Source organism: Chlorocebus sabaeus, chromosome 9, assembly GCF_047675955.1.
Source record: "Chlorocebus sabaeus isolate Y175 chromosome 9, mChlSab1.0.hap1, whole genome shotgun sequence".
NCBI classification, from domain to species: domain Eukaryota; kingdom Metazoa; phylum Chordata; class Mammalia; order Primates; family Cercopithecidae; genus Chlorocebus; species Chlorocebus sabaeus.
Genome location: NC_132912.1, coordinates 728513 through 737838, shown reverse-complemented (window position 1 = coordinate 737838; position 9326 = coordinate 728513).

Below are 9326 nucleotides of genomic sequence, written 5' to 3'. Positions count from 1 at the left end.
TGCACACATACCACACAGTGCACGATCATGCACACACACCACACATAGTGCACACACATGCATGCACACATAGCACACACAGTCCATGCTCATGCACACACACCACACACAGTGCACGCACATGCATGCACACACAGCACACACAGTCCATGCTCATGCACACACACCACACACAGTGCACACGCATGCATGCACACACAGCACACACAGTGCACGTCTATGCACACACTGCCCAGGAGCGTGGAGGACTGACCTGACTGGTGAGAGTGAGGAAGAAATGGGTGTGCACGGCCCAGAGGTGGCTCCTCTTCTTCCTTGAAGGGGTGACTGTGTGCAGGACACACCCCCGTCTGTTCTCCAGGGTGGTCTCTGCTTGACAGAGGAGTCAGCCCCAGTGCAAAGGGGCTTCCTGTTACTGCAGCTCATTTTTATGGGTCAGTACTAGGAAGTGCACTTCTCTGAAGAGCTAAGACACATTCACTAGTGGAAGTTTTATGATAATAAAAGGGAATATTTTGGTCTCAGCAAATTATAACCAGAGGCACTGTCTGTTGGAGTAGCTGCCCATTTACTAAGGTGAGCTGAAACATGTGATGTCAAATGAAACTGTCTGGCAGCCCATCAGTTAATCAGCAGATGAAATGAGCGTGATCCGTTTCTCACGTTGTAGAAATAAAACCAGTCTCTTTTATAATCGCCTGTTCGTTGCCTTTTAGCTTCTTTGTTATTCAAAAATTGTAAAAGTTGTCTGCCATATGTTACTGATAATTTCTCCCACTGCTTCCATTGCACTCCACCGCTTTGGTTCATTCATTTGCCGTGTGAGAGTTAACCCTTCGCAGTTTCCAATGTTGGGGATGTAAAGTCTCTGCCTACATTTGTTTTCTCCCATATTAACATCTGTTATGGGGTAAACTGTGTCCCCCCAAAAGAAGAGAGAGGGAAGCCCTAACCCTTAGCATCTCAGAGTGTAGCTATTTTGGAAATAGGGTGTTTGCAGATTTCACCATGTCAAGATCAGGTCACTGCTCTGGGTCCTAATCCAATATGACTGATGACCTTGTAAAAAGGGGACATTTGGAGCCGGCACAGTTGAGGGAAGAAGGCAGTGCAGCCATGGAGTCGGAGACTGGAGGGACGCAGCGATCAGCTGCCAAATGCCAAGCGCTGCAGAGCTCCCAGGAGCTGGAAGGGTGGGAAGGATCCGCCCCTCCAGGGGTCAGGGAGAGCAGGGCCCTGCTGATAGCTGGATCTCAGATGTCCAGCTCCAGGACTGAGACAAGACCTTTCTGGGTTTTTTTCGTTTTATTGATTGATTGACTGATTGACAGGGTCTCCTTCTGTCACCAAAACTGGAGCACAGTGGCGCAATCATAGATTACTAAAGTCTCAAACTCCAGGGCCCAGGTGGTCCTCAGCCTCCCGAGTAGCTGGGACCACAGGCACACCACCACGCCTGGCTAATTGTTTTTATTTTAATCTTTCGTAGAGATGAGATCTTTCTATGTTGCCCAGGCTGGTCTCAAACTCCTGGGCTCAAGGGATCCACCCTCCTTGGCCTCCCAAAGCGCTGGGATTACAGGCATGAGCCGGCGTGCCCGGCTGATGTCTGCTGCTTAAAGCCACCCAGTTTGTGGCACTTAGTTATGGCCACCCCAGGAATCTGATACAATGTCTAATTTCTAATTTTTAGTATATATGCTGCCGAAGCGAGCACAGCATCTAATTTCCACAGCAACATTTAAACACAGCATTTTGGGCTGGGCACAGTGGCTCACACCTGTAATCCCAGCACTTTGGGAGGCCAAGGCGGGCACATCACTTGAGGTCAGGAGTTTGAGACCAGCCTGGCCAAAGTGGTGAAACCCCGTTTCTACTAAAAATGCAAAAATTAGCCAGGGGTGGTGGTGCAGGCCTGTAGTCCCAGCTACTCAGGAGGCTGAGGCAAAAGAATTGCTTGAACCCAGGAGGTGAAGGTTGCAGTGAGCCAAGATCGTGCTATTGCACTCCATCCTGGGCGACAGAGTGGGACGCTGTCAAACAAAATAAAGCAACAACAACAAAAAAACTACAGCATTTTGCATCCCTATTGTTTAAAAAGATATCTAATTTATCATATCTTAAAAATCATGAGTTCAACTCTATTTCTGCCTGAATTTGTGTTTTGCTTCACCCATCTCTTCCCTGTTGCTAACATGGATCTTTCTCCGTGAGAGCATACCCTCTGTGTTCCTCTCCCACCTCTGTCCTTCCCTCCATTCCTGACCTCTCTCTTCCCACCCTCCAATCTTTTTCTTTCTCTCTTTCCTGTGCTTCAGAGCATTTTCATCTAACGTTCTGCGGAGGCCTATGAAAGGAGGCCCGTGAAAGGAATGGAGTAGGCGCCACACAATGGGAGTGCCCACTGGACCCGAGCAGGAGTGAGTGATTTTCAAATTAACCTCCTCATCCTTCACCTTCCTCAGGGACAAGCTACTCATGGCACTTGCTAAATTCTGCTTTGCTCCTGTGAGTTTTTTGCACAACTACTTCTTCCTGGGGTCTAAGCTCCTTGAGAAGCCTCGTGCAGCCCTTGGTGAGGCTGGAAAGGAGGATGCTACGGGGGGCTGCAGGAAGAGGTGCATGTGTCTGAGCCTGCGGGGCTGGGGCAAGCTGCTTTGGGACGGGCAGTCTCCTCAGAGCCCTCCCCCGTAGCTGTGGGACGTCGGGGGTGCCTGGTGCAAGTGCTTTGGCCAAGACTCTGTGACTGTCTGCCTGGCCACGCTTTCCCATCTGGGGTCAGATTCCCGAGGAGCCTGTGTGTGGGGAAGCCTTGGCTTTGGCATTGTGTGAAGGCCCCGCGGGGAGCTGCCCTCAGTGAGCATCCAGAGAGGCATGCCAGGGACGGGGGATCCAGGGCCCCGGTGTGCCCACTTCTCTCCCAGCCGGGGCAGGGTGAGGAGCTGGGAAGGAAACCGGAGCCTGGCCAGGCTCACGGGAGCTGCGTGCAGAGCTTGACAACCTGCCAAGGTTCCCCACGCCCACACCGGAGGTCTGACCACCAGGGGGAAACCTTCAGTCGGGCAGCACCTGGGGCAGGGGAGACGAGCGCCTGGTCCGGGCGAGGCCCTGGCCGCGCACTTCCAGGGCTTGAGTGACACAAGGTCCCTGTGGGCAGGGGAAGGGTTTCGAATCAGATCTTTTGGACAATCCGTGGTTCCTTATAAACTAACCTCTCCCGGCTAAAAGCTCTGACTTTCCAGGGGTGTCCACTGGCTTCTGTTTCCTTTTGTGTCTCTTGCTGGGACTAAAGGCCCTGCACGCGTGTAAGCTCCCGACCCACATCCTATACGGCATCCAGCACATGGCTTGGCACCAGGACATTGTCTAAAATTCTTCATGAGTCCACACAAAGCAAATGGAGTCATAAAAATAAGACACAGAAAAAGAATAACATAGAAAATAAACCAAAAAGCAGTGAATCACGTACATTCGATGTTCTCCCCAAAGATCATATAGGACCCTCACCCTCTGAGATTCCCTCTGCCCGGACGCACCACTTGGTGGATGTGAGTGGCTGCGGGTCCCCAGAGATCACACAGGATCCTCACCTGCAGGTCCCCAGAGATCACACAGGATCCTCACCTGCAGGTCCCCAGAGATCACACAGGAGCCTCACCTGCAGGTGCCCAGACATCATGCAGGACCCTCACTCTCTGAGATGCTGTCTGCCCGGACACGCTGCTTGGTGGATATGAGGAGCTGTGGGTCCACAGAGATCACACAGGATCCTCACCTGCAGGTCCCCGGAGATCATGGGGGACCTTCACCCTCTGAGACGCTGTCTGCCCGGACGCATTGCTCGGTGGATATGAGGAGCTGCGGGTTCCTGGTTTCTGCCTGGCTGACACGTGGTGGTTCTCAGCAAGCCTGCTTGTCTGCTCTAGGCTGGGTGCCCCATCCTCCAGCGACTGTCATGTGGCTGTGGGTGGGTCACAGCTACGTGTGTTCCCAGTGGGATGAGCCCATGGGCGGGCTGCTCCTTGCCCACACCCGGCTGGCCCAGGCTGTCGTCTTGCCCTGAGGACTGGCCCTGTGGTGTCCTGAGCTGCAGGGCCAAGGGCTCTGCTTCTTCCTGTGTTGAGGTGGCCACCCCTTGATGGGTTCTATCTGCAGCGCACACCCTCCATGAGGCACCACCCCCCAGCCTCTGCCTCAGGCCCTGCTTCCTGGAGCCCAGCCTAAGACATCGGTGGCCAGGACGGCAAGGACCTGAGACACAGTGCCAGCCAGAGCAGCACTCCCACCTGACTGGGGTCTGGATGTTCCGGGAGGCCCCTTGTCTCAGGCTTCCCCAGACCTTTCTCAGCAAATGAAGCTTCAATCTCTGGTTTGCAAGGTGATGGTTGGGGAGCCTGGTCTCACAGCTGCTGGACCCCCTGGATCACTGTGGCCTCAGTGTGGACAGTGGAGCCTCATGACCATCTCTGTGTTTCTTTGCTTTTGTCGGGTGTGGGTGTGAGATGGTCCAGGCTCAGGTCACAGCCACAAGCTTCTGCGACTCGCACGATTCCAGAGCACCGCGGTGGGGTCTCACTGCAGAAGCCATTTGGGAATGCGCTTGACTTGGGGTGTGTGTGTGTTTTTCCATTTTGAAAAACAAGGTCAATTTTAAAATTCTCCGACACTTTCTCAGTTTGCTGAGTTTGATGGAAAAATTTTAGTCTCCAGCCTCTCCCTTCCACTTCAGAAGCCTGTGTGTCCCTTGTCTCAGTTGTTAGTGGATATGGGTTCTGAGAATGGTAATTAATTTTAACAATAGCTTAAGTAAGCCAGACATTAATCATAATTGGCAAAGGAAATTTGCTGTAAAGTGTTATATAATCTAAGATCAAACAGGAGCAATCTTTGCCTAATTTGTTATTTTGTGCTGCCCGTGTTACCATTAGCACAGTGATTAACAATTAACTGAAATTATTCAAATTACCAGAAATAATTTAATTATCGATAATTGTATATTGATGTATAATGACATATGCAACCAAACACTTAGGTGACTTGCTCAGGATACATTTCACAGCTTGTTTTTCCTTAAAAATGTCTTTGACTCACAGTGAATTCTCAGCACTTCCATCAGTTAAATGGAAAAGCAAATTAATTGGACTGCGGGACTCTCTGGGAGTATTTCTTGCTTTTTCTCTTTTACTAGTGTACTTGTTCTTCAGTAAATGACTGGATAGTTTGTTACTTCCAGAGGAAGACAGTAACCACTAATAGATAGGAAAGTGTACCTCTGGTTTACCAAAGTCAGTCATAGTCACATTACAGAGTTAATTCTTAATGTTGTGAAAAACACCTGTGCCACGAAAATGTTAATGATCTCTTGACTGCATGGACGATTCAGGAGTCTTAAGTTGCTTTCTAAATACTAATTAATTAAACTCAGCTTTCTGTGTCCGGCAATTACTCACTTTTGTCCTGTCTTTAGTCTACCCAAGCTGAATTTCTGATGATGCGATAAGAAAAGAATGAAACAGAACCCAAAACGTAAGCTGCTAGCCACAGCTCTGTGTGGAAATTGCAGCTTAGGAAGATTTTGTCACAATGAGATTGTAACTCCTGCTTCCCCCGGCCATACATAGGGTTGAAGATGTAAGTACCTGGGGGACACCAACCGCAGTATTTTACAACCTACTCTTCCAGTAGCTTTGGAAAAGGAAAAAAAAAATCAGAGAACTGGGGCCCATAGGCGAGAGTGCAGCATGAACAGTTTTCCATTAATCTGGTACAGAGGGAGGGAGTCCAGGTGCAGCTCTGAGATGCAGGGGAACCACTCCCTGAGAGCTTTGTGTTTCCTTCCTATTAGCGATCTCATGAATAAATAAACTCTCTGCCGGGCACCCATACCTCCAGCCTGCTTTGATTCAACACATTCCTTTGCTACTCTTTTCCACTCCAATCAGATTTCCTGAAATCTCGAGCCCAGTTACACCTAAGTAATTAATTTTTCACTCATTAGAATTGGCTTGGAATTCAGTGACACAGAAAAAAAATAAGCAAGGTCCTGGAAGTTAGGGTAAATAATGGTGACGAATTACCCGTCAGTAGACAGTAAAGCAAGACACAGAAACAGGTCCTCAAACACTAGTTGGCATGGTAATTTATTAATTGTTTAATTAGATACATGTTGCTGTCCCTCTGTGGAGCTCACAACACTGTTTTCGAGACTTGTCTAGGCAAAACTGTGGAGTAGCTCAAAAACGTGACTTTAATCCCTGATGGAAATTTCAGGGGTTTGGCAGAGCTTTTGAAGCCAACAGCCCTGGGAGTCTATTTGATTCATTCTAATAAACATCTATGGGGCACCTTCATTCCTGCCTGGACACACATTTGAACCAGGTTTTTACACTTATGAGCACATAAGATGGCAAAGGTTTCACTAATCACACGTTCTGCAAGGCTGCCCACAGGTGGAGCAGAATGGGACCCCGGAAAGGGCTGCTCCTCCCTGCTCCTGTGCTGGTCTGCACTTCCAGACAGAGGCACTATGCATCTGTGGTGTCAGTCAACACATGGGAGAATTACAGATAAGCCAGCCACCAGATAAAACACACTCATAAATTACCAGTCCCAGGGACAGCAGGTGGATAAAGAGGTGTGTAATTCCACAGGTGCGAGAGAATCTTTCTAATCAGGAGATTCAGGAAGGCCGCATGGAAGAAGTGGCGTTTGAGCTTGGACTGGACAGGGTGAAATTCCATGTACAGCTCTGACTCAGGCTGCAGGGAAGGGGAGACAACAGGAGGGAGCACGTCAGAAAAACAGACACCACAGGTGGGGACTCTCCATGGACAGCTGGGAATTCTGTAGCTGAATCTCGGAGCATGAAAGAGACAGGAGGAACAGAAAGCAGGGGGAAAGGTTTAGTGCAGGGCCCGTGAAACCGTTGATGTCAAATTAAGGATTTCTTCAGTTTGCAGGCTTAGAATCGTGGGTTGTACAGCAAGGGGCCTGTGGTCTGCGCTAAGAGGGACTTTTTAGGAAGAGTGATCTGGCAGCCATGGTGGGAAGACAGGAAGGAGGCTCTGAAGGCCTGACATAGCTGGAGGTCTCGACAGGAGTAGGCAGTGAACAAGAGAAATGCTGTCAGTAGAAGTTCTTGAGGGGACTCCAAGTGAAAGGGAGGCTGCTCTCAGAAATAACGTACATAGGGGAGAGGATTGGGAGGTAGGATGATTTTGATTGTGGACAGCATGAATTTCAAGGAGATGGTAGGAGTTCCAGATGAAGATGATACCTATCAGGCTCTTGGAAATGACAGTCTAAGGCTGAGAGCCCATGCTCACATGTATAATGTGTAGGTGCACAAAGGCCTGCTGAAAGGAACCATCACCTCAAAATCTGAGTTTACAATTGAGGTGTTTAATGCAAATTACAAGTTTTCTTTGGAACCCACATCAGTTATAGGATCATATGCAAAGGATTAAGGCCCATCTGCCCATTAAAAAGGGAATATACACACACACACATATATATGTTTTTTGAGACTGAGTCTTGCTCTGTCACCCAAGCTGGAGTGAAGTGATGTGATCTCGGCTTACTGAAACCTCCATCTCCCGGTTTCAAGCGATCCTCTTGCCTCAGCCTCCTGAGTAGCTGGGACTACAGGCGCGTGCCACCACGCCTGGCTAATTTTTGGTAGTTTTTAGTAGAGATGGGGTTTCACCATATTGGCTAGGCTGATCTCGAACTCCTGACCTCGTGATCCACCTGCCTCGGCCTCCCAAAGTGCTGGGATTACAGGTGTGAGTCACCGTGCCTGACCCGGGAATATATATTTTTATTCTGATATTATCCTGCCCTAAATGGACTTGACACCATTTATTGCTTGGAATGTACAGTGCATCTTTGCTATAATGAAATGAACTCAGGGCTTTGCTTTGGAGACTGGGGTTTGAATCCTGGTTCTGCTCCCTTTTCTGTCTCTAAGGACTTGTATCTGTGACATGCAGGGGCTGTGTGGGATCTTCCCCACGGCCCCTACATTGCTGGTCGGTCTCTTTATCATGAAAAGGGGAGACATGACGGTGGGGCCACATGCTTGTGCCACCCGTGTCGTGACCTTGGCAGTCTTGAGGGAAGGATGAACCCACCGCGCACACCGGACAGAGGCGCACGGCTCTGCGCGGGAAGTGCACGAATTTTGGGGTTCCTGTTTCCCAGCTCATCGTCGAATGTCATTCGCGTCTCACAATTCCCCACTGAAAGGACCGATCCCTACAGGAAATGCACACACCTCTGGCGGTTGCCGTCACTGCCAGATCCATGGGACGGGCAAAGGTGGGAGAGGCATGGACTCTGTCCTCCAGGCGCTTACACTCACAAAGAATACAGAGGAGATAAACGCAAGGTCAAACATGATGAGGCCGGGAAGTGGCGGGTGGAGGAAGAGAAAGGAGAGAGATTGTTCTGGACCTGGGGTCAGGGATGGCTGTGGGTGGCACGGGCAGAGAAGGGGCAGGCTCTCCGGGGTGAAGGCCGGGAGCAGGAGCAGAGGTGCTGCGGGTCAGCCGCATTGTCTGCAGGAGCCGGAGTGTGGAGACCGCAAGACTGCCCTGAAGGTGGCCCTGGCTGGTGGGGGCTCCAGTCGAAGCGGGTGGGGGGATGGGGGTAGGGGGGTAGGGAGGAGGGGGGTGGTGGGGAGGGACCTGTGTTCCTGCGGCCTACTCTGAAAGGGGAGTGAGTGCAACCAGCGCTGGCCAATGTCCCGGGAGGACGGGAAGGCCAGGAGGTCTTTAGGAAGCTCTGGGCCTGAGGGAGGGGCCCGGCTGGGAAGAGGGGGTACAAGGATGAAAAGGAGGCCAGGTGGTCAGGGCTTTATACGACAGACTGGGGAGGATGTGTGGCGACAGAGGAAGATGATGATGAACACAACGGGGGTGGTTCTGAGAAGCAGGTAGATACTAAGAGCCATTGGAAGCAGCTGACTTCATTTAGGGTTTGTGGCGTTTGGGGTGTCTGGGGGCTTCCAGGGAAGTTTGCTCAGTGGACAGTTGGAGATGCGAGGGCCTCCCCAGATGGTCAGGACTAGAGACACAGACGGGGCTTCAGCCTCGCCGAGGTGGCACTGAGGCTGGGAGCTGATGGCCCCACCAGAGGAAGGAAGGTGGGAACCCTGGGGCCTGCAGCCTGTCCCTGGAGGGCTGGAGCCAGGCTTTTCGGGCCGACCTGGCATTTGGACATTAGGTTACCCAACCTTGTCCTCCCACCCCCTTTTCACAGATGGGGACACTGACCCCCAGGCAAAGGCTCAGAGTCGCTCAAGGTCATCTGCTGGTCGCTGCATT